Genomic DNA, 25983 nt, shown 5'->3' on the forward strand with positions numbered 1-25983 from the left:
ATGTATGGGGTCCTGCACAAAATCCATCTATCACAAAGGCAGTTTATACTATGTTACATTCATTGATGACTTTAGCAGGATGACATGGATATACTTTCTGAAAGAGAAGAGTGAAGTGTTGGAAAAATTCATGGATTTCAAAGCTTTTGCAGAAAAGCTTGGATTAAATGTCTGAGGACAGATGGAGGTGGTGAATACACCTCAAAAGCTTTTGAGCATTTCTTGAGGAAGCATGGAATAAGAAGACAATTGACTTGCAGGTATACACCTCAGCAGAATGGTGTGGCTGAGAGAAAGAATAGAGTTATATGTGAAGTGGCAAGGGCAATGCTTAATGAAAAGAGCATGCCAGATTACTATTGGGCAGAAGCATGTGCTACTGCAGTTTATATATTGAACAAAACACCTACAGCAGCCATTCATGGAAGCACGCCAGAGATGCGGCTCACAGGTTACAGGCCAGACATTGGACATCTTAAAGTTTTTGGATGCATAGCTTATGTGCATGTGCCTGATGAAAGAAGAAGGAAGTTGGATCCTAAGGTAGAGAAATGTATATTTGTTGGATATGCACAGGATCGAAAGGCCTACAAGTGTTATAATCCACAAACTAGACAAGTGGTCATCTCACGTGATGTGGTGTTTGATGAGCTTGCTAGTTGGTATAAAGCAAAAGATGAGGGTGTTATTGAGTCACTTGAGGCTGATGTTCATGTGAACTTGCCACCACAAGCAAGTTCTAGTTCTAATACTATATCTGGGCCAGCAGAAGCTGAGAGTAGCAGTGTACGTCCATGGTCAGGACGTTTGAGGCATGAGAGTGTAAGCACTGGGAGTAGTGCTATGGATAAAGGCAAAAAGAAAGTTGAAGGAATTGGAATCACAGGATATGAGTCATCTAGTTCTGAGAGTTTGGATGAGGAGCTTGGCATACCTGTTTTACGCACACCTGGTGCTAGGCAGGACAGATATGTGCCACCACATGCTAGAGTTGCAGGTGTACAGAGTGACCCGCAGGCATTGCGGAGATCCCAGAGAGTCAGATATCCTGTTGACAGGTTGACATATAGAGATTTTGCTATGCACTATGCATACATGACATCTATGGTGAAGCATGTGGAACCTACATGCTATACAGAGGCTATTGGAGAGCATGTATGGGAAAAAGCAATGGATGTAGAGATGGACGCATTGGTCCATAATGATACATGGGACTTGGTTGCACTACCAAAGGACAAGAATGTTATTGGATGTAAATGGGTTTACAAAGTGAAGTGCAAATCTGATGGTTCTATTGAGAGACATAAAGCAAGATTGGTAGCAAAGGGTTATGCACAGACCCAAGGATTGGATTATGATGAGACGTTTAGTCCAGTGGCTAAGATGGGCACAGTGAGAGGAGTCATTGCTCTGGCTGCAGCTAATGGCTGGGAAATGCATCAGATGGATGTAAAGAATGCATTTCTGAATGGAGATCTACAAGAGGAAGTATACATGGCACAGCCAAAAGGGTATGTACACCCTAGATATCCTACCCACGTATGCAGGTTGAAAAAGGCATTGTATGGTCTAAAGCAAGCACCTCGTGCTTGGAGTGATAAGATGAGCAGATATCTTATCTCACTTGGTTTTCAGATTTCTACAGTAGATTCTTCACTCTATGTGAAGAAGACACAGCATGGGATCTTATCTCACTTGGTTTTTAGATTTCTACAGTAGATTCTTCACTCTATGTGAAGAAGACACAGCATGGGATTGTTTTACTAGTCATCTATGTGGATGACTTGATTATCACAGGTGATCATGGTGCAGATGTGATGCATGTCAAGAAAGCTTTGAGTGGGCAATTTGACATGAAAGATCTTGGTGAGTTGCGATATTTCCTTGGCATTGAAGTGGTGAAAGATCTTGGTGAGTTGCGATATTTCCTTGGCATTGAAGTGGTGAAAGATCATGTAGGTACTTGGTTAGTACAGCGCCAATATGCATTGTATATGTTGGCAAAGTATGGCATGACAGGGTGTAAGCCTATGAGTACACCATTGGAGCAAAATGTGAAGTTGCGGGCTGATTATGGCGAGGAATTGTGGATGATCCTTCTATGTACAGGAAGATGGTTGGTAGTCTCATATATATGACTATCACACGCCCGGATTTGAGTTATGCGGTGGGGCTAGTCAGCCAGTTTATGCAGAGCCCCAGGAAACCACATTTGGATGCAGTGAGACGCATCATGAGATATGTGAAAACCACAGCACATTATGGTTTATTTTATGAGAGTGGTAAAAGCTTGGACATACATGGCTACACAGATGCTGATTGGGCAGGTAGCGCATATGCTGATTGGGCAGGTAGCGCATATGACAGGAGGTCTACTAGTGGATATGCTTTTACACTTGGAAGTGCCGTAGTGAGTTGGAGTAGCAAAAAGCAACCTACAGTTGCTTTATCCAGTACAGAGGCTGAGTACAGCCATTGCTACTTGTGAGGCTATATGGTTAAAGAGCCTCTTGGTAGATTTATGTGAGCCTCTTGATGGGAAAGTTGTCATTCATTGTGACAACATGAGCAGTATACAGTTGGCAAAGAATCCAGTGTTTCATGCGAGGACCAAACACATAGAGGTCCATTATCACTTTGTCAGAGAGAAGGTGCTGGATGGTACAGTTGATCTTCACTATGTGAAGACTGATGAGCAGGTGGCTGATATCTTCACGAAGCCACTTAGCAGGGAGAAGTTTGAGTACTTCCGGACTATGTTGGGAGTACATGGGATGAGCTTGAGGGGGAGTGTTGAGAGTCTTGATATCCCAAGCTCATCTACATCTTCATCGGCAGTACATCATGAGCTTGAGAGGGGCTGTTGAGATATTCAAATATCCCAAGCTCATCTACATCTTCATCGGCAGTACATCATGAGCTTGAGAGGGGCTGTTGAGATATTCAAGCTCGATGTCAGTATGAGCCAGCTATGCTATGTGCTGGCAGATTAGGTAGGAACATGTGTGAGACATAAATGACCGCGTGTCCAGCTGGTCATAGTGTGTGGACATTAGCTAGGGTTAGTAGAGTGTGGACACAACTCATTGTGTGTTGTGTGGATTATGGATTAGTGCATTATGCTTTGTGTGAGAGTGGACATGGCTTCCCTCTATGGTTAGGGTTTGCAATATACTTTAGGGTTTGCTCCTGTGTGTGTGTCTCCTTCCTCCTCTACCGTTCTTTCAAAATTTTTTAAATAGCTTCTGTACCCCCAGTTGATGGAGGAGCTCTCTCTCCCTTCACACATAAAATTGGCCCAAAACCTCTTAGCCACATGTAGCCATACCCCTTGTGCTTCAGCCCATCTAAACAAAACGCCAAATGGCCATCGCATGTTGCCAATTTTTGCTAAAAAGCCAATGTCAAATGGAGATCTTGTCTGATACAATGGGTCTAATTCCTCTTGGCCCCAGGGGTTTTCAAGGGTGCTCTACAAGCTAGTGAAAGTTTTTGATTTCATCAAGTCTACAGTGAGATCCAAGCTCTCCATCAAATCTGTAGGTGACTTTGGTAAAACAGAGATTAAGCATTCAATGTTTGGTCAAATCTTGTGTTTCTTGGCTTAATCCTCTACTAGCTTGAAAGGGGTTGAGCTTATTTGAACTCTAAGGCCCCAGATCTAGACTCCCCGCATACTCTATTTTTTGCACACAATACAGAGAATTATTTTGTTTGGTCAAATCTTGTGTTTCTTGGCTTAATCCTCTACTAGCTTGAAAGGGGTTGAGCTCATTTGAACTCTAAGGCCCCAGATCTAGACTCCCCGCATACTCTATTTTTTGCACACAATATAGAGAATTATTTTGCTAATCAGTGATTAATCAACACTAATCACTGTATTTTGGTGCAATTGAGGGTTCAAATTAACCATTGGGTATCTGATACAAATCCTTATAACTTCATATTGCAATTCAGAGATGGTTTGATACTCCAACCATTTTGTTACCCTTTGTTTTATAATTTCTAGTGAATTTATGCTGAAGCATTCTTCACCCGAGGAGGATTCTCTCGAGGACGAGGACGAGGAAGAGGCAGAGTAGGAGGAAGGACCTTCACTTTCCACAACTGTGGGAAGCCAAGACACATGGCAAGAGACTGCTACAACAAACCCAGTGGAGAAGGAACGACATCGGCAAACTTCATGGAGTCTCCTAAGGAAGTGGAGTCAGATCATCTTTTCTGAGAGAGAGAGAGAGAGAGAGAGAGAGAGAGAGAGAGAGAGAGAGAGAGAGAGAGAGAGAGAGACCCCACAACCCAATGTAACCTGCCCCAACAGAGCAAAACCACCTCTGAGCCACCCATGATGTAGGCCATGTGGTAGATGTATGTGTGAGCACTTTAGTCAAGGTCACGGGCACTTCTGGTATCCTTGGACATATAGAGAGAGAGAGAGTGTCAAGGACTGTGAGTTTAGGAACTTGAGGCTTTGGTTGCAGACTACCAAGTAAGAGGGAAACTTGGTATAGGGTCCAAGTGTGCTAGGAGTATTCACTTGAGGGGAGGTGTTGAAATATACAAGTGAATAGGGTGTGTGCGCGAACAAGCCCTTAGCAAGAGGCTGTAAAAGAGAATCTATAAATGAGAGAGAAGCTGTGAAAAGGTGAGAAGTATCTACTGGGAGAGAATAAAGGGTAGCATGAGAAGATTTAGGATGTGTGGAGATATTCTGGGAAGAGGTGGAGAGAATCAAGCAAAAGGGGTGGAGTGAATCAAGGAGAGATCAGTGGGATTAGATGCTTGGATGTAAACTCTATAAATTGAGGCATTAGCCTAATAAGAATTTGCTGGTTTTTTATTATCCATGCCTACATTAAGCTATCAGTTAATTACTCACTAATCACGTCTTAATTATCATCTAATCTCTTTTCTAATGATGTTGATTCTAGCATTTGATCCACCATAGCTCATCACATTGCTGTAAATTTAACAGGGTGTAGTAGCTAACACAAAGGGGGAGGAGTAGATGAAGCTCTTGCCCTCGTACCATTTCCTATGCTTCTCTCACTTGCCGCTCAGTCCTTAGCATGAACCAAGATCTGATACCATGAAAAGATGCAGGGGAGAAGAGAGCTTGAGCTCTTACAAGCACACACACACTCACACAAACCCTAGAAGAGAACACAAGGTGAGAGGCTGAAAATTCTTCTTCTTCTTCACACAACAAAAGAGGTCTACAAAGAAGATAAAGTGACTAACACACATAATAGAGTATATACAATCGGTTCATAATGTGAACATGCTAAGTGTTGCCATATATATAGGCAGTGATATGTGTGAACACACTTAGGACCGTCGAGGCACTTTTTCCCTCTTTAGAAGGTTTTTTCCCCCGGCTTGTATATGCGCCCATCATTCTAGGGCTAACTTATCTTTTGTACATTGACACAATCTAATACACTTTGTGTTGTGTGCATTCTTGCTTCTTCTTCTCCAAGCTTTGTGTGCTTTCCTGCAACCCTAATTCTAACAATTGGTATCAGAGCCGGGTATCGGCTCCCAGGGCTACGCCGCCCCAACACCCTCCGACTCACGTTCTCCGATTGAGGTGAGTATTTACTCTGCAAATAAGCCCGATGGGCATTGCGTTCTCAGAAATCGCATCTGAGGTCGTTGGGCTCCATTTTTGCATTTCAAGTTTTGCACAGGTGTTTTTGTCATTTTCTGCAGAAATTTCGACAGTGTAGTTTTCTACAAAACAGGCATACATACTCTATTGTGGACCGTGCTACATAGCACGAGTTGTTTTCTGTTCAGTCTTTGCTTCATTACAGGTAGCTTTTGCATCAGTTTCAGTCAGTGGCTATGGCTATTTCGCATGTTATCTGCTGAAGACAAATTGGATGGAGACAGCAACTACCCACTTTGGGCATACATGATGCAGCATGTTTTGGTTGCAAAAGGAGTGTGGAACATTGTGCAGGGTATGGATGTACGTCCAGGTTCTATGGATGTAGGACCTGTTGAGGATGTTGTAGGTTCTAGCAGCTCTACTGTTGCTGCTATTTTACCCACTGCTGAACAAGCTCGTTTGGGATGGTAAAGATGCGTAGGCTTATGCCTTGATTGCACTTTCTGTCAAACGTAACATCACCCCACATATTCGTTTAGCTAAAACAGCAAAACAAGCTTGGGATATTCTATCTGGATTGTATGCAGGTCGTAACGAGGTAAAAAGCGCTTACCTGCGTAAAGAGCTAGAATTGAAGATTATGCAAGAAGATGATGACATGAATGTTTTTCTTGCTGAGATTAAAGATCTCAAAGAATAGTTGATTTTTGCAGGTGAGATTATTCCTGATCATTCTCTTGTTCATACTGTTCTTGATGCTTTACCTGAGACATATCAGACTTTTGCTTCCACGTGGAGACTTCTTAATGAGGACAGACCTGATGCTGTCAAGTATGATACTTTAGTCAACAAGATCTTGCAGGTGAGATTATTCCTGATCATTCTCTTGTTCATACTGTTCTTGATGCTTTACCTGAGACATATCAGACTTTTGCTTCCACGTGGAGACTTCTTAATGAGGACAGACCTGATGCTGTCAAGTATGATACTTTAGTCAACAAGATCTTGCAAGAAGCGTAGTCCAGGCAAAACAAGGCCAGGCAGCGTGCAGTTAATCAAGCATTTATTGCTGCCCAACAGCAGAGAAGAAGTGCTAAGGCAGCCTCTTCCACTGTTTCTTCTCCTATTAGTAGCTCTGCAACTTCTTCTCCTTCCACAGGTAGCAACAATAAGTCTGAGAAGGCTCTTGATAAAGGCAAGAAAAAGACCAGGTGCAACTATTGTAAGGCAAATGATCATGTCATTAAGAATTGCCCTAAGCTAAAGGCTAAAGAGGCAAAGAAGAAAGAGTCAAATGCAGCCACAATAGTGGATGCTTCTACAAATGCAGATTCTGCAAATGTTGTGCACGATATAGAATGGGCGTTTAGCGTGTATTGCCAGTATGACCCATCTGTACATGATGCATGTTTGGCAGTTTCTGTTGACTCTAATGTATGGTATTTTGACAGTGGTGCTACAAAGCACATTACCTCGCATCATGATATGTTCACTTGTCTTGAGGCTGTCTCTAATGGGAATACTGCCACATGTGCCAATAATGCTTCTTACCCAGTGAAGGGCATTGGTAAAATTATGCTTACTGCTGCAAATGGCAGTGCTTTCACACTTTCAGATGTTTTGTATGTGCAAGGGATAAAGAAGAATGTATTGTCTATCTCTGCGCTTGCTAGACTTGGATTTGTAGTCAAATTTGTGGATGACACATGTACTATTCAATCATGATTTGACTTCTGGTGATACGATTATTGCATCTGGCACCTTGTTTCATGGGTTGTATAGGCTCAATTCTTATGACAAGTGTGTGGAAGATTCAGCAAATGCAGTTTCTGATGAAAAGGCAGTTTCAGATGCAAAACTATGGCATGCTCGTTTTGGTCATCTGAACTTTGCTAGTTTGCTGCGTTTGCAGAAATTTGATATGGTTGCTTCATTGCCCCCTCTTGAGGCACCATTGAAACATGTTTGTGAAGGCTGTATTTGGGCAAAATGCAGCGTTCTGCGTTTCCAAAGGATGGTTCTGTGTGGGCCACTCGCAAATTGCAACTTGTACATAGTGATGTATGTGGGCCTATGCAAACTCCGTCATTTGGTAAACACTTGTACTTCGTGACTTTCATTGATGATTACTCGAGGCATGCATGGGTATATCCACTGAAGGCAAAGTCCGAAGTGTTTTTGTGCTTCAAATAGTTTTTTCTTATGGTTGAAAATGTATCCAATTGTACTGTGGGCACCCTCCGTTCTGATCGAGGGGGGGAGTACTTGTCTAAAGAGTTTGATGCATTTCTGGCTAGTCGTGGGATAAAACACCAATGTACAGTGCCGTATACCCCTCAGCAAAATGGTGTTGCTGAGAGGAAAAACAGGTCACTTATGGAGATGGCACGATGTATGGTCAAGAGAGCCAAGCTTTGCCACATGCGTTTTGGCTTGAGGCTGTCATGTGTGCTGCATATGTACTCAACAGGTGTCCCACTAAGGCCTTGCAGTCTATTACTCCATACGAAGCTTGGCATGGCAGGAAGCCTTCTATTGGTCACTTGCGTGTCTTTGGTTGCTTGGCAAATGCTTTAGTGCCTGTGCAACAACGCAAAAAATTGGATGATAAGGCTGTCAAATGCATTTTTGTTGGTTACAGTGCTGAAAGCAAGGGTTACAGATTGTATCATTAGTCGAGATGTTGTTTTTGTGGAAGATGCTGTGCAGCCCTTGTTATCATGTACCAAAGAGACAAGTGTGAGCTCACGGGATGTATTTGATACGTTGTTGCCTCTCTTTACAGGTGGGACTTCAAATGTAAGTCCTAATGAGGCAAATAATCAGCCTATGCAGATTTCAAACGACATCATAGATCAGCCTATTTCCGATGCAGATTTACAGGATGTAAGTCATGAGGATAGGGCTGAAAATGAGTAGGCTAGAGGTATGCCTAAATGGCTGGTGCAAACCTTGCGTGCTAGTAGTAAGATTGATGCACCTATGACTAGTCGTACTCGTTCGGGTTTTCAGCATGCCTCTTATGCATCAGATTGTTATGCTTTGGCTGTGTCTAGTATGTGTGAAGAGGAAGAACCTCTTTCATTTGATGAGGCACAAAATTCGGAAAATTGGTTGGCTGCAATGCAAAGTGAATATGATGCTATAATGAAGAATGGTACATGGTCTTTGTGTGATTTGCCTATTGGAAAAAAGGCCATTGGATGTAAGTGGGTTTTTAAATTGAAATGAAAGCCAAATGGTAGTGTTGATCGCTATAAGGCTAGACTTGTTGCAAAGGGTTGTGCTCAAGAAAAGGGCATTGATTTTGATGAGACCTTTGCTCCCACTTGTCGTATGACTACCATTCATAGCATTTGTGCATTGGCAGCTCATAATGGTTGGAATGTACATCAGTTGGACATAAAGACTGCGTTCTTGAATGGAGATTTGCATGAGGAGGTGTATGTATCGCAGCCTTGTGGTTTTGTTCAAAGAGGGCAGGAAAACAAAGTGTGCAAGTTGAAAAAGGCTTTACATGGTTTAAAGCAAGCTCCACGAGCTTGGTATGAAAAGATACATGCATATTTGACTGCACATGGTTTTCAGAATAGTCCAACAGAAAGCACTTTGTATGTTAACCATGTGGATGATGTACATCTAATCATTGCTCTCTATGTCGATGACATGCTGATCATAGGAAAACAAAGTGTGCAGGTTGAAAAAGGCTTTATATGGTTTAAATCAAGCTCCACGAGCTTGGTATGAAAAGATACATGCATATTTGACTGCACATGGCTTTCAGAATAGTCCAACAGAAAGCACTTTGTATGTTAACCATGTGGATGATGTACATCTAATCATTGCTCTCTATGTCGATGACATGCTGCTCACAGGACCAAATGAGAGTCATATTGCTGATTTTAAGGCTGATTTGAATGCCTCTTTTGAGATGTCAGATTTGGGGCATTTGCATCATTATTTGGGGCATTTGTGTGATGGAGGTATTGCTTTGTGTCAAACAAAGTATATTGAGACATTGTTGCGGAGATTTGGCCTTGAAGACTGCAAGCCTATTGCTACTCCAATGGAGACAGGTTTGAGTCTTCATGATGCTGGAGATCACTTTGATGTCACACTCTATCAGACAGCTATTGGTTGCCTCATTTATGTATGCATTACGAGGCCGGACATTCAGTTTGCAGTCTCACAGGTGAGTAGGTTTATGCATAGCCCAGGGTCTCAGCATTGGAAGGCAGTTAAATGCATCTTTCGCTACTTGAGTGGCACCATACATCTTGGGTTGTTTTATCCCAAGGGGAGATCATTGCCGCCAGATTTACATGCTTTTTCGGACTCAGATTAGGCTGGTTGCTATGACACGAGTGTCCACAAGTGGTTTTTGTTTCATGCTCGGTAGCTCATGCATATCTTGGTTAAGCAAGAAGCAACCTACTGTGGCCACTTCTAGTTGTGAAGCTGAGTACAGGGCAGCTTTCACAGCTACGGTTGAGTGTGTGTGGCTCAAACGGCTTATGGGTGGCTGACTTGGGTGTTGGACAGGAGTCTGCCACCTCTATCTACACTGACAGTCAGAGCGCATTGGCAGTTGCGAGAAACCCAGTTTTTCATGCTCGCACAAAGCACATTGAGGTGCATTATCACTATGTCAGGGAGAGACTCTCAGCAGGAGAGATCAGCTTGGCCTATGTGCCAACACAAAACAACCTCGTCGATCTTTTCACAAAGGCGCTTCCTGGTGAGACGTTCGAAGCTTTCCGCAAAGCTTTGGGCTTGCTCCCCTTTGTATCCCCAAATAATGATGCAAATGCCCCAACAGAGTAAAACCACCTCTGAGCCATTGATGATGTAGGCCATGTGGTAGATGTATGTGTGAGCACTTTAGTCAAGGTCACGAGCACTTGTAGTAGCCTTGGACACAGAGAGAAAATGTCAAGGACTATGAGTTAGGGACTTGAGGCACTGGTTCGTGGGCTACCAAGAGGGAAACTTGGCATAGGGTCCAAGTGTGCTAGAGTTATTCACTTGAGGGGAGGTGTTGAAATATATAAGTGAATGGGTGTGTGCGGGAGCAAGCCCTTAGCAAGAGTCTGTAAATGAGTGGGTAGCAGTGAAAAGGTGAGCGGAATCTACTCTGGGAGAGAATAAAGGGTAGCATGAGAAGATCTAGGATGCATGGAGATATTGTGGGAAAAGTGAAGAGAGGTGGAGAGAATCAAGCAAAAGAGGTGGAGTTAATCAAGGATGAGGTGTCCCCCTAGATGTAGGGGAGGTGGCACAAATCAAGGAACAAATCAGTGGAAGAGATAATGAACAAACTTGTATAAATTGAGGCATTGGCCTAATGAGTAATTTGGTAGTTTTTGAGTATCCATGCCTACATTATTCTATTAGCTTAATTTTTCACTAATCTCATCTTAATTACGTGCTAATGATGTTGATTCTTGCATTTGATCCACCATAGCTCATAACTTTGCTTGCATTTTAACAGAGCCATGAGAAGATGTTGACATGGTGCGGGAAGTAGAACTTAGTGGAGAGTACTACAAAGAAACGGCGGCGGAGGTCACACCAAAATATTACGTCCTACAGAATAACACACCAGTACCTGTGTTTCAAACCACATTACAATGGAAGGGCAAGGACATGAATTCAAACGTGAGAAAAGGACCGCTACAATGCTTTGGCTACTACAGAGAGCCACAATTGAGTCTCCGAGTGCCCAAACAAGAATATTGTTCATACACACCAACCCCAAAAGTGGCAGCTCTGCCCCTAATGACATGCCAGTACTCACCTGTAGTACTAAATGTGGGATTGATCATTTGATCAAGGATTGTCCATACCGCGTAAGTGGTTTGACTTCTATTGCCAATCAGGCTACCATCCGGACCACTAGTGTACAACCTGGAAATATCACACCACTCAACATCTTAACAAGAGCTCAAGCTCAATTAGGAGACAAGGGAAAGAACCGAGTGGATGCGACTATTTCCAAAACTGGCCACCATAGGAGAAGAGTGAAAAAAAAGTGGGTAAGGGTGACACAAGGGTCACAATCCAAGATGCATCTGAAGAAGATACAATCGACACCGGATCCACCCAATCAAAGGAAGAGGGGATCAAAGGATCAATCACAAGGGGTCGGACCAAGAAGAGCAAAGAGAGCAACCAACAACTCCTAAGGGTGGATACCCCAATACCGGCGAGGAAATAAGAAAGCTCCAAGAAGCCAAGGCCTTAGTCAAAGAGTGCCAGCGGCTTCATGAAGCCAAGCTAAGGGCCAAGCGGGTCAGGGATACAGTTTATCCACTAAACGAGCCAACCACACGGATAGGGAATTAGATGTGCCTACCCCAATTCTAGAAGAAGCAGTAGAGGAGTCCCAAGCAAACACATTGTCCAGAATGTTTGAGGAAAAATGGGTTGGGGGAGTCCATCCATGGAATATGAGACACATACATGGGAAGAACCCTCTATCTCCAAAGAACCTAGAGACATAGGAAGTCTCACGGGCTATGCTGTCCATGCCTGTACAAATGCAATTAGGGAAACTGTTATGCAATTCACCAATTCCAGAAGAAGCAGTAGAGGAGTCCCAAGCAAACACATTGTCCAGAATGTTTGAGGAAAAATGGGTTGGGGGAGTCCCAACCAAACACGTTGTCCAGAATGTGCCTACCCCAATTCCAGAAGAAGTAGTAGAGGAGTCCCAAGCAAACACATTGCCCAGCAATGTTTGAGGAAAAATGGGTTGGGGGAGTCCATCCATTTCTTCCCTATGGAGAAATATGATACACATACATGGGAAGAACCCTCTATTCCAAAGAACCCAGAGACATAGGAAGTCTCACGGGCTGTGCTATCCATGCCTGTACAAATGCCTGTACAGACGTAAAAGAATGGGTAGAAGGTGGACTAAAGCTAACTGGTACTATAGATGAGGTTTTGCCACCTCTGGCAGAAAAACCCTTGAGACATACAAGGAAAACCTGAGTCGTTAAGATACCAATTAATCAATTGGGACGCTACTACGAAAGTGACGACACAAATGCTACAATCCCGACTCATCATAATGGGTACCAGGTAGCACTGGGCTATCTTGGATGCTGGGGCGGGGATTTGCATCATCACAAAATGTTTCTGGGAAAACTGGGGCACATAATGGGCAGAAGCCAAAGACAAAGAGAGCTGATGCACAAACAGCTACAAAATTTTTATACGAGCAAATCATTTCGAGGTTCGCGGCTGCCCCCCATTAGAATTGGTTAGTGATTGTGGCTCACAATGAGGTGATTGATCATTTACTTGCGGGATTCTTAGTGATCCATCAAAAATCATCACCTTATTATCCATAGGCCAACGGTCAAGCAAAGAGTACAAACAAGATTTTGCGTACTATCTTGACAAAAACCTTGGGAACAACAGACTGGGAACATAAGCTGATAGCCCTATGGGCCTATCGAACATCATATAAGGTAGCGACGGGTTACACTCCCTTCCGTCTAGCTTATGGTGTTGAAGCAGTTATGCCCATGGAATACCTAGTCCCAAGCTTAAGGATTGCCGTACAAGAGCATCTAACGGAGAATGCATTAGTTGAAAGGCTAATTGACTTAGAGAAGCTGGATGAGACTCATGGTTGAAAAACTACGTAGGAAACATTGGTTCGACACAAAAACCTTAAGCAAAAAGAACTAGAAACGGGGGACCTTGTCCTCATGTGCGGTATTGGAAGTGCCAAGAAAAAAAACTCAAATATCGACGCCTGGGACCATTCCGAGTATTGAAAATCACACCTCAGGGGTCTGTTTGAATTGAGACAATTGACAGCATCCAAATGGAGGGTTATGTCAATAGAAGTAAATTAAGAAAATATTTTGGACCACTGACCAAGATATGCTCTTGCAAGAACATATCTTAAAACATCAAAAATAGCTTGCAAAATAAAAAAATCCAATAGGCTCAAGAAGAGGCTCAGGCTAGGGTCCAAAAGGACTTACTCTGCGAGAGCACAAGGATACTATCAAGGCAGCACGACAATATGGGTACCTAAACCCCACTCAGTGGTGGCCAATACCACAAGCAGTTTGGATCGTAAAAAAAGGATGGTAAGAGTAGAGACAACATCAACTCCCCATTGAAGCAAGAACCACACCAACCCTTGTGTGGAGAAAAAAGGAAACTCAGCTAAATAGGATGGGAATTGCCAAAGCAATGAAAGTACCCACTCGGGTTATAGAACTGAACAAGAAACCTAAAGGTAGAAACAAACAAGTTCAGCAAGGAGACAGATAGAAGCCCTCCACCAGCAACACAGATAGAAGCCCTCCACCAGCAACACAGTGACAACATTGTTCAGTTGGGTGGAAGGAACAATATCAAGAAAGAACGCAAGAAGAAAACAGATAAGAAGATGAGGGGAGTGCTTCTGGATGTGACTGCTGAGTCACAGAGATTAGAGGTAGAAGTGGCCAAGGAAATCCGTACTTACCAAGAGGCACTTCAAGAGAACATCCTCAGCCATACAACACAAGAGCCTCTGCAAAACAAAACACTCCGACAAGCCCAACACAAATTATATTTACAGATCTTTCTTCTCTCTACAAAGAATCAAATCTGGCAAACATGCCAATAGAGACAGCTCCCGAACAAGCAACACCAATACATGTTGAGGAAAGACAAGGTGTTGAGCGGGCCACAGCTCCAGTATAAGAACTAGAGGCCCCATTGGTGGATGCAGGGGAAAGACAAAGAACTTTAGAGCCATCCAGTCCAAGCAAGAGAAGAATATTGGAAGATGAATAAAGACTACCCTAGCTAGCCTCCCTGCTCTGCAGAACATAGACTATGAAACAACAATTCCATGGAGAAACAACAATTCCATGGAAGGACTTGACGAGCTGCTCAACCAACCACAGATTGGGCTGGAAGACGAATCAAGCACAAATGCAATGTGGGAACAAGAACAAAAGGTTTGGCGGTGTCACCTCTTGACAACACATATGCTCCACGACGGTAACGCCGCCATCTAGAAGCAAGTAAAAGATGCATCCACATAGGTACAAAGGTTAAAAGACAACTTGGAAGCAACTGAGGCCACCCACAAGGATGTCATCATCCATGAAGAGTTTGAAAGCTACGGAGGAGCAGGAGAAAAGGTACAACGCCCTGGAAAGTAATAACATGGTCTTAAGCCAAATAATAGTGCAACGAATCAAGGCAAATGTTGACCTCAATGCCAAATTGGAACAAGAGAAGGAGCAGCTCAGAAAGAAGTCACCCACACAAAGGAGATCACTACACTTCATGCACAACAAACTGAGGCCACCCACAAGGATGTCATCATCATGAAGAGTTTGAAAGCTACGGAGGAGCAAGAGAAAAGGTACAATGTCCTGGAAAATAATAACATGGTCTTAAGCCAAACAATAGTGCAAAGAATCAAGGCGAATGTTGACCTCAATGCCAAATTGGAACAAGAGAAGGAGCAGCTCAGAAAGAAGTCACCCACACAAAGGAAATCACTACACTTCATGCACAACAAATACAGGAGTTCTAAGCCAATGCCAGGGCCAAAGAAGAAGAATTACAATGCCAAATCCAGAAGCTAACAGTACAGCTAAAAGTAGAGGAGGAAAGGGCAAACCATTTACAACATGAAAGGGAACAAACAAACAAGGCCCATGTAGAGAAGATCAGAGCACTTAATGAAACAATAAGTGTAAGCCAGGCCGAAGCACAAAGAAAATAGTTGGCACACCAAGAGGCAGTGACGCAGCTTACACAACAACTACATGACACTCAGAGGCTGGCTGCCCAATGGCTCCAACAGATTACCCAAGCTCAGGAAAGGGAAGCAACGGCCCGACGGGCCCAAGAAGACGTAGCAAGAAGATTCAGAGAATTAGACACTGCAAGGATGGTCAGAGAATTAGACACTGCAAGGATTGTCAGAGAAACATTAATTTCAAACCTCCTTAGCAACACAGACTCCCGCCTACAAGCGTTAGAGCATCAGTTTGGCAATCCAAGAAAGAAGTCAGTGGCCAGAGCCTAGCGATGATCTCCGTCTCCTCATTGAGCACGCCTCCGAGTTGGGTTAGCTCTGCCAATAACTCCTCAGGCCCCTGCTCTTCAATTATGTAGATCCTCCAAAAAGGCGAACAAAAACACCAAAAAAAAATCTGAGAGGTCACCCATCCTAGTTGTGTCCATGGCCAATCTGAGAGGTCACCCATCCTAGTTGTGCCGACTTGATTCATGTTTGGTCCACCTTTCCACCTTGAATCCTTGCATCATGGCGGTTCATCATTCCTATTGCCGAGTCTCGCATTTACCCTTAGTTCGTGGAGGGGAGGCACTCCCAAGTTGACATAGCTCAACCTTGGATGGCCCATGGGTAATAGCATCATCCAAACCCTATGAAGAGGGTGGACGGTGCATGATTGCATTGAAAAGATACGGGGGAGAAGAGAGCTTGAGCTCTTGCAAGCACACACACACTCATAAAACCCTAAAAGAGAACACACAAGGTGAGAGGCTGAAAATCTTCTTCTTCTTCACACAACACTCAACACACCATATACAAAGATAAGAGTACACACAATATGAAAAGGTACTCAACCAAATACATACTAGGGTTCTCTATAGTGTGAACCTAACTAAATGAGCTAGCACTATAACTATGCCAGTCTCTAGAATGGTTGTCACACAGCCTGTCATCCCACTGGCCGCATATCGCCCATGATCTCACCAACCATGCTAGTGGTGTATGTGTGGGGCATATTCCCCAGGCGGGTCATCAGTGTCCACCGCCTCACTAGATGAGCTCGATATCTCAACACTCCTCCTTGAGCTCAACTCCATCTCATGCACACCAAGCGAAGCCCTGAATCTGCGGAGCTTCTCTATACCCAATGCTTTGGTGAAGATGTCAGCGACCTGATCCTGTGTGTGCTGACATAAACAAGGTCAATGTCTCCTGCCAAAGCCTTCTCTCTGACAAAATGGTAGTGAACCTCTATATGCTTCGTGTGAGCATGAAATACTGGGTTCCTGGCCAACTGTATACTGCTAATGTTGTCATAGAAAATGACAACTTGTCTATCCACTGATAGACCTAAATCTGCCAAGTAGCTTTCTCAACCAAGCTACCTCACATGCTGCCATAGCAGCACTTCTATGCTTGGCCTCTGTACTGGATAGAGCAACCGTAGGCTGCTTCTTGCTGCTCCAAGTTACAGTAGCACTCCCCAAAGAAACATGAAGCCACTAGTAGATCTTCTATCTGAGATACTACCAGCCCAATCAGCATGTGTGTACCCCATGTACACATATCTCTGTCCCAGTTTCATAAAATAGTCCACAATGCAAAGTAGACCTCACATACCTCAGTATGCGTCTCAATGTATCCAAATGCGGCTTCCGAGGAACTTGCATAAGCTGACTCACCAACCCAACATCATAGCTCAAATCTGGCCTGGTGATTGTCATGTAGATCAAGCTTCCTACTATGGGCCTATACATAGTAGGTTCCTCCAAAATCTCTTCTGAATCTGCACTCAACTTGCCATTCTGAATCTGCACTCAACTTGCCATTCTGATCCAATGGCACTCAACTTGCCATTCTGATCCAATGGCACTGAGATAGGCTTATAGCCTGTCATACCATACTTGGACAACATGTCCAAGCCATACTGTCTCTGCAGTAATCCAATACCATGTGGTGACCTAATAACCTCAATGCCCAAGAAATATTTGAGCTCCCCCAGATCCTTCATCTCAAACTTCTGTCTAAGCAAGATCTTTACATCAAAGATCTCTACATCATGGTTCCCCATAATGATTAGGTCATCTACACAAATGACAACAAGCACAACCCCTCTATCACTCATCTACACAGATGACAACAAGCACTGAGATAGGCTTATAGCTTGTCATACCATACTTGGACAACATGTCCAAGCCATACTGTCTCAGCAGTAATCCAATACCATGTGGTGACCTAATAACCTCAATGCCCAAGAAATATTTGAGCTCCCCCAGATCCTTCATCTCAAACTTCTGTCTAAGCAAGATCTTTACATCAAAGATCTCTACATCATGGTTCCCCATAATGATTAGGTCATCTACACAGATGACAACAAGCACAACCCCTCTATCACTGTGTACCACATACAGCGAGAAATCTACATTGACTACATGAAAGCCAATAGTGACAAGATATTCAGAAATCTTGTCAGACCATGCTCTTGGTGCTTGTTTTAAGCCATACAAGGATTTCTTCAACCTGCAAACATGCTCGGGGTGACTCACATCCTCATAACCACGTACCATCCATCTGCTGATGTAAAGACCATTGCTTTGACACAAACAAGCACCATGCTCTTGGTGCTTGTTTTAAGCCATACAAGGATTTCTTCAACCTGCAAACATGCTCGGGGTGACTCACATTCTCATAACCAGGTGGTTGCAACATATACACCTCTTCCTGCAAATCCCCATGCAGCCACTGCTATCACAACTCTCACTGTTGCCATCTTGGCAACTGGGCTGAAAGTTTCCTCATAATCAATGCCATATGTCTGCGCATATCCTTTGGCTACCAATCTAGCCGTACCTGCTTATGCTTCCATCACTGTTATGTTTGACTTTGTACACCCACTTGCATCCAATGGCTTTCTTGCCTTCAGGCAATTGCACTAAATCCTAAGTCTCATTTCCATATAGTGCATCCATCTCCTCATCCATCGCTTTCTCCCAACACACATTTCCAACAGCCTCATCAATGCATGTGGGCTCTACAACCTGTACAACTTTTGCCATGTATGCATAGTGATGTGCCACATAACCATCATAGGTAAACCTCTGTACAGGATTCTTCACTCTCCCAGATCTTCGCAGCTTTGCATTCATGGCTTCCATAGCCTTCTTTACACCAGGTGTTCTCATAGCTGGTATCCCAAGATCCTCATCAAGGCTCATCTCTGAGCCAGCAGATTCTCCATCAACATGAGAATGCCCTGCAGAAATGTCAGGCATACTAAGGGGCTCAACCACTTTCTCTTTGCCTTTATGTGATATACTAATCACATTTGCAGGGCTGGTATTATGTCATAGCCTGCCACTCCATGGTCTCCTGGTCCACTCAAAGACTGTGATTGCTAACCTGCATTCTGTGCAACCACATTTCCACTCACATAAGCCCCAACAGCTTCTTTTTCAGCAGCATACCAGTTGATCATCTTATAAAAAACAACATCCCTGCTTGTAGCAAGGTTATAACACCTGTATCCTTTTTGCTCAAGGGAATACCCAATAAACACACATTTTTTAACTTTTGGATCCAGCTTAGTTCTCAGCTCATCTAGCACATGCACATGCACATATGCAATGCATCCAAAGACTTTCAAATGAGACAAATACCTCTCCTCTCTGGAGTTACATCATGTATGTCTGCAATTGGAGTCCTGTTCATGATGTAAACTGCTGTAGAAACAGTCTCAACCGAATAGCTATGCGGCATATTCTTCTCTCCCATCAATGCTTGTGCAATCTCAGCAATGTCGCTCACTCAACGACTCCATTTTGCTGTGGAGTGTGTCTGCATGTAAACTGTCTCTGAATACCATTCTTTTGCAAAAATTCAGAGAACTCATTGGAGAAGTACTCTCCCTCTCCATCTGACCTTAGGCACTTTACATGTTTCCCTGTTTGCTTTTCAACCATAACTCTGAAATTTTGAAAATGAGTGAACACCTCACTCTTCTTCTTCATGAAGTATACCCACACTTTCCTTGTGTGGTCACATCAATAAATGTCACATAATACCTGCAGCCTCCCATAGACATGGTCTTCGTAGGACCCCATACATCTAAATGCACAATATCTAGTGCATTTCTACTCACATTTCTGTCACGTGGAAATACATGCTTTGTGTGCTTTCCAAATTGGCATGCTTCACATATTTTCTGCATACCTTCAACTTTAAACTTTGGCAGTCCTGTCATAATTCCTTTAGTCTGCATAGACTTCATTCTTTGCACATTCACATGTCCAATTCTTTTATGCCAAATGTTTGTGTCTGCAACAATTCCTGAACCATTTGCAAACATCGCAGCACTCACTTCAGGCATGTTTACATTCATGTTTACATTCAATGTAAACATTCTGCCCACTCTATTGCCTTTTGCAACCAACCTGCACTTGTCTTTAAAGTCTTCAACATAACAACCATCGAGGTTAAACCGAACCAGCAAACCCTGCTCAATCATCTAGCCAACTGAAACCAGATTCTTTGTTATATTCAGAACATGAAGTACATCTGCAAGGTACTTCACTTTGCCATCCTGCATACATAGACAATGGCACATCTCCAACATGGGCAACTGGATGAGCAGTGTCATCTCTTGTTTCCACAAAACCTGGTCTTTCAAGGTTTTTCATCTCCTTGACCCACTCCGCATGACTTGTCATGTGGTTTGAAGCACCTGAATCAACGTATCATACATCATCTTTATGTGCTGCTTCAACATTTTTAGACATGGCATTAAACGACATGCTGCATAACAAACAACTTTTCATTATCCTCATTGTTTCTGCTAGAGGATGCATAGTTGTTTTGCTGCAATTTTCCATTTTGGATGTCAGCCTGCTTCTTATAACAATCTGCCTGCACATGTCAGCCTGCTTCTTATAACAATATGCCTGCTTCTTATAACAATCTGCCTGCTTCTTATAACAATCTGCCTGCTTCTTATAACAATCTGCCTGCTTCTTATAACAATCTGCTTCTTATAACAATCTGCCTGCACATGCTAGGCTTACCACAATAAAAGCATCCACGTGTATCATTATACTGCCTTTGCCAATTTCCACGACTTCTTTGACTCCCCCTGCCTCTGAATTGGCCTCTTCCACCTGTGTGTTGTTGTTGTTGTCTGGGACTGTTGTTGTTGCGCTGCTGGCCATAATTCTGATTACTTGTTCGGCCACCTCCTTGGCCATGTCCACGGCCTCCTCGTCCTCTTCCTGAACTTGTGTAGAAGGCCTGTTTCTCTAAACTGTTTTTGTTTTGTGAAGACTGTTGGTCTTCACCCAAGCTCTTCTCTTCTATAATCAAGACACCAAATCTGTGAAATTGGAAATGTTTTCCCGAGTCTGAATAGACGTCTTGAACGCCTTGTATTGTGGCCCGAGACCACATAGACAGACGTCCGCCTTATCATCATCTACTGAAATGCCAATAGATGCAAGGGATTCCACAATACCCTTGATCTTCAATGCATAGTCATTTATAGATATACTCTTTTTCTCCACAGTATGAAGTTCATTCTTCAATTGTATCTTTCGTGCCTTGGTATTCGTTTCATAGAGTTTTACCAAGGTGTCCCATGCCTCCTTGGGGGACTTGGCATCCTGTATGTGCCCAATCATGGTGTCCTGTATACTGATAGAGAGCCAATACATAACTTTTCTGGCTCCTTGGTTTTAATCCTTGAACTCTTTCACATCTGCAGCAATCGGATTGATCTCTTTCACATCTGTAGCAGTCGGATTAATCTCCGGTATCTCCGGGGCCTCTTTATGCTCACCTTCTATATGTAGTCCCAATAATCCTTTCCCATCAAGAAATTTATCAACCTGAACCTTCAAGCATGGAAGTTGTTCTTGTCAAGCTTCTCAGCAACAATTTGGTTTATGCCATCATTTGACATCTTGCCAGACACACAAATTTACCAGAAATAGCACTCTGGTTTTTCCTGCACAAACTGTTGTATTTTTTGCAGCGGTACTGTACTACACTCAAATGTCACAACCAGTGGCCTCAATGTGCATACATAAACCCAATGGCAACTGTTTGACCTCCTTGCAGCACACACAATGTCTGCACAACTAATCTGTCTTCCTGCAGTTAGAATCGATGACTTACCCGCAGTGCTCGAAATCGCCTGCTTTCCAAAAAAACGGAGGTCCTAACGCGCCCGAAATACGTTTTCAGCCCTAAAATTTTTTTTCGATAGGACTCCGATAGGACAGTATAGTTGCCCTATAGCTTTACTTCGCAAAGAAAGCTCATCAATCAGAGATCGTTTGTCGGTGCCTCCCGTAGAGCTCCTGATGACAAGGGTGTAGTCGCCAACACAAATAGAGAAGAGTAGATGAGTGAAGCTCTTACCCTCGTATCGCTTCTTGTGCTTCTCTTGCTTGCAGCTCAACCCTTAGCATGAACCAGGCTCTGATACCATGAAAAGATGCAGGGGAGAAGAGAGCTTGAGCTCTTGCAAGTACACACACACTCACAAAACCCTAAAAGAGAACACACAAGGTGAGAGGCTGAAAATCTTCTTCTTCACACAACACTCAACACACCATATACAAAGATAAGAGTACACACAATATGAAAAGGTACTCAACCAAATACATACTAGGGTTTTCTATAGTGTGAACCCAACTAAATGAGTTGGCGCTATAACTATGCCAATCTCTAGAATGGCTGTCACACAGCTGTCATCCCACTGGCCGCATATCACCCATGATCTCACCAACCATGCCAGTGGTGTAAGTGTGGGGCCTATCCCCCAGGAGGGTCATCAGTGTCCACCGCCTCACTAGATGAGCTCCATATCTCAACATGCATGCGGTGCTCACCACAATACCTAGAGGTGAGTTGATGGTCAAGACTATGCTGTCATCGTACATCTTCCTCAAAACCGCACCACAACATTTCAAAATACACACACACATACTCTCAACATGATATTCCTTTTGAGTCCCCTCCGTACCCTCTTCCCATTATGAAGCACCCTAAAGCATGGCAAATATGCAAAGATACTTTTATTCTACCCTCCACCGATATATATTTGTAAAAAACCCTTGATCAGGTACTCGCAGCTGGCGACCAGCTCTTTAAGGCTGCCCATACTCGAAGGCTCGCTGATAGGTATTTGAAAATTGACAGTCGCACTGGCGCTGTTGTTATGCCAGCTACCGGACTGTCCTCCTCCGGAGCCGTAAGCAGCAGGAGGAGGGGGCGCTCAGTGCTGCAAGAGGGCCAGCCCTTTGAAAATGCCGGCCTGAAGGACGCTCTGCGGAGCCTGGACCGCCGCGCTGCCCCTGCCGATCACAACACTTTCGCTCTCCTCTTGGAGCTATGCAGCAAGCTCAAGGCCCTTCCGGAGGGCAAGCGCATCCACGCCCATATCTCCCGCCGTGGCCTCGACCGCAACACATTCCTGGCCAATTTCATCATCAGCATGTACGGCAAATGTGGCAGTGTCGTGGATGCCCGCATGATGTTCGACAACATGCATCAGAGAAATGTTGTGTCATGGAATGCCATGATCGCCGTGTATGCGGAGCATGGCCAAGGAAAACATGCCCTTCGCCTCGTCAAACGCATGCAGCAAGATGGTTTGCAGCCCAAGAAGAGCACCTACATCACCGCCCTCAATGCCTGCACCACTCCAGAGATTCTAAGCGAGCTTAAGATGTTGCATGAGAGCATAGCTAACAGTGGACAAGAAAAGGACTTGGTTGTAGGAAACGCTCTCATCAATGCCTATGGCAAATGTGGCTGTGCAAAGGAAGCAAGGAAGATGTTCCACAAGATGCAGGAACGGGACATTGTCACGTGGAACTCCATGGTCGCCGCATTTGCCCGAAATGGTTACATCAAGGAGGCTTTTAAACTCTTCAAACGAATGAAGGTAAAAAATGTGGAGCCAGATAAGGTAAGCTTTGTCAACCTTCTCTCTGGATGCAAGAGTGAGGCTGATCTAGAGATGGGTAGGATGATCTACGAACTGATTGTGGAGTGTGGATATCAGTCCCATGTTTTTGTTGGGACGGCTCTTATTACCATGTTTGGTAAGTGTGGTTGTGTGGAGGATGCTTGTCGGAGCTTTGACAGAATAAATCATCGGAGTGTAGTGTCTTGGAATGCCATGATTGCTGCATATTCCCAGTGTGGTTGCAACAAGGAGGCTCTTCAACTTTTCCGAAGGATGCGAAAAGAACTCGTCAAACCAAACAAGATTACCTTCATTACTATTCTAGACACCTGCACAGGCTCAGCAGCCTTAGAGGAGGGAAAAGCTATTCATTTCTATGCCATGCAATGCAAATTGGATCGTGACGTTCTTGTAAGGAGTGCCCTTGTCAACATGTATGGTAAGTGTGGGAGTCTCCAAGAGGCCCGTCGTGTTTTTGACAATATCCGACCACCTGATGTAGTCTCGTGGACTGCAATGATTGGGGCATATGCCCAGCTTGGGCATGGTGAGGAGGCTTTCGAACTCTTTCTACAGATGAATTGGGAGGGCGTGAAGCCGAATCAAGTCACTTTTATCAACATTCTCTCTGCCTGTGCCAGTCTTTCAGCTGTGGCAGAGGGTAAGATGATCCACTCAGGGCTCCTTGAAGGGGGGTTTGATTCAGTTGCGGAGGTGGGCAATGCTCTGATCAACATGTATTCAAAGTGTGGGAATGTTGAGGATGCGCGGAAGGTTTTTGATAACATATCAAACAGGAATGTGGTTTCATGGACTGCCATGCTTGATGCATATGCTTTGCATGGCTATGGAAAAGAGGCACTCCAAGTATTTAGGCGAATGCAGCATGATGGTGTAAAGCCAGATGAGGTCACCTTTGTAAGTGTTCTTACTGCGTGTAGCCATTCGGGTTTGATACTTGAGGCTCGGGAATATTTCTTTTCTATGAGCTTAGATCATGGTATCTCACCAACCTCCAGCCATTATTCTTGCATGATAGACATGTTTGGTCGTGTGGGACGGCTAGATGAGGCAGAGAGCTTTATCAACAAAATGCCATTCAAAGCTGGGGTTGTGGAGTGGATGGCCTTCCTTAGTGCATGCAGAAACTATGATGATGCCGAGCGAGCTGAACGTGCAGCTGAGCAGGTTCTTGCTTTAGATCCTCAATGCTCTGCAGCTTATGCTGTCTTGTCAAACATATATGGTGCGGCTGGCAGATGGGATGATGCAGCCAGGTTGAGAACTTTGATGGTGCAGCATGGTGTGATGCAGCAGCCTGATTGCAGCTTGATTGAGATCGGAAATGCAATACATAGTTTTGCAGTTGGAGATCAATTGCATCCACAGACAAAAGATTTATACTGAATTAGGAATTCTAAGCAAGCTGATGGAGGAATTAACCTGCTGACACAAAATTGGTGCTGCATGATGTGGAAGAAGAGAAGAAGAAAAAGCTGCTTTACTGCCACAGTGAAAACCTGGCAATTCCTTGTATTAGTGGAAGGTTTACACAATCAAATACCTGGAGGTCTGCAGCGACTGCCACAGTGCTGCTTAGCTCATATCAAAGATAACTCTGTTAGAGTTTTCCTGGAAGGGATGCAGCTCGATTTCATCGATTCAAGGATGAGATGTGCTCGTGTGGAGATTATTGCTAGAATCTATTGAACAAGGCTAGTTGGCATGGGCATATAACCCCTTCCATGGGCTTTGAGATTTGAGCAAACAGGCTGAGTTGGTGGTGAATATGATAAACCTTCTCAATGGCTTTAGGAGAACCATGCATACGGAATTGTTGCTTAATGAAGCCGTTGAGTTTTTGTAGTGCACCTCAATATAAGCACTTGCAGCAAGGAAGAATGTGCAGAAGTGGCCAGCCAGCACTAGCAGCAGCAGGTAGCATCACTGCAATGAAAACTTCAGCTAGCAATCAGAGCGCATTGGATTGGAGGTAAGGGCAAGGCTGAGGAATACAAACGCTCCCGCTGACCCACGCTCCCCCCCCCCCCCCCCCCCCCCCCCCCCCCCCCCTTCCCCTACACACACACAAAACACGAATACAACCGTAGCATAGACTGGCCAAGGGGCAGGTTTGAACCCGATGGATTATGTAGAGTGTAACATGGGTTGGTTAACAGTTGGCTATTGGGAAGATGTCTAATAATCCCATAAAGCTATCAGTGCTTGGGTTACTATAATAGACGCCTGAGGCCTATATAAGTGAGTGTGGTGGAGAAAATGTAGGAGAAAATTAAGGGGTCACACCTCTTGTACATGTGCCTATATAAGAGGCCTACTTTTATGAGCCAATTACTTGATTTAGAGTCTTAATCCAACTCATTTTTTATTAGTTCTTAACTTAGCCTTAATCACTCTTATTAACCACCTAGTGCATATCTTAATGATGGCTCTCATTCCCTTTGATCCACCATAGGCATGTATTCCATTACACACCAATTTACTCTTTTAATTGAGTAGAGGCTTAATTTTTTATAATGCTAAATCTAGGGACTTAATTGAAATGAAGGGGCTCAACTAAAATGGAAAGATAGCCGTGATACTTTTTTTTCCTCTTTGTACCCATTGGGCTTAATA

The 25983-nt window shown here is 43.9% G+C and overlaps 1 pseudogene across 1 annotated transcript; it reads left to right on the plus strand.

Annotated features, from left to right (window-relative positions):
* The first annotated feature begins 22480 nt into the window (after positions 1-22480).
* Positions 22481-25706, plus strand: LOC147629592 (pentatricopeptide repeat-containing protein At4g13650 pseudogene; annotated as a pseudogene). Its single transcript, XR_015267734.1, has one exon. The product of XR_015267734.1 is annotated as a pentatricopeptide repeat-containing protein At4g13650 pseudogene (transcript).
* The last annotated feature ends 277 nt before the right edge of the window (positions 25707-25983 follow it).

The sequence above is a fragment of the Cibotium barometz genome, chromosome 17, assembly GCF_041138505.1.
Source record: "Cibotium barometz isolate CiBa-2024 chromosome 17, ASM4113850v1, whole genome shotgun sequence".
In the NCBI taxonomy this organism is placed as follows: Eukaryota; Viridiplantae; Streptophyta; class Polypodiopsida; order Cyatheales; family Cibotiaceae; genus Cibotium; species Cibotium barometz.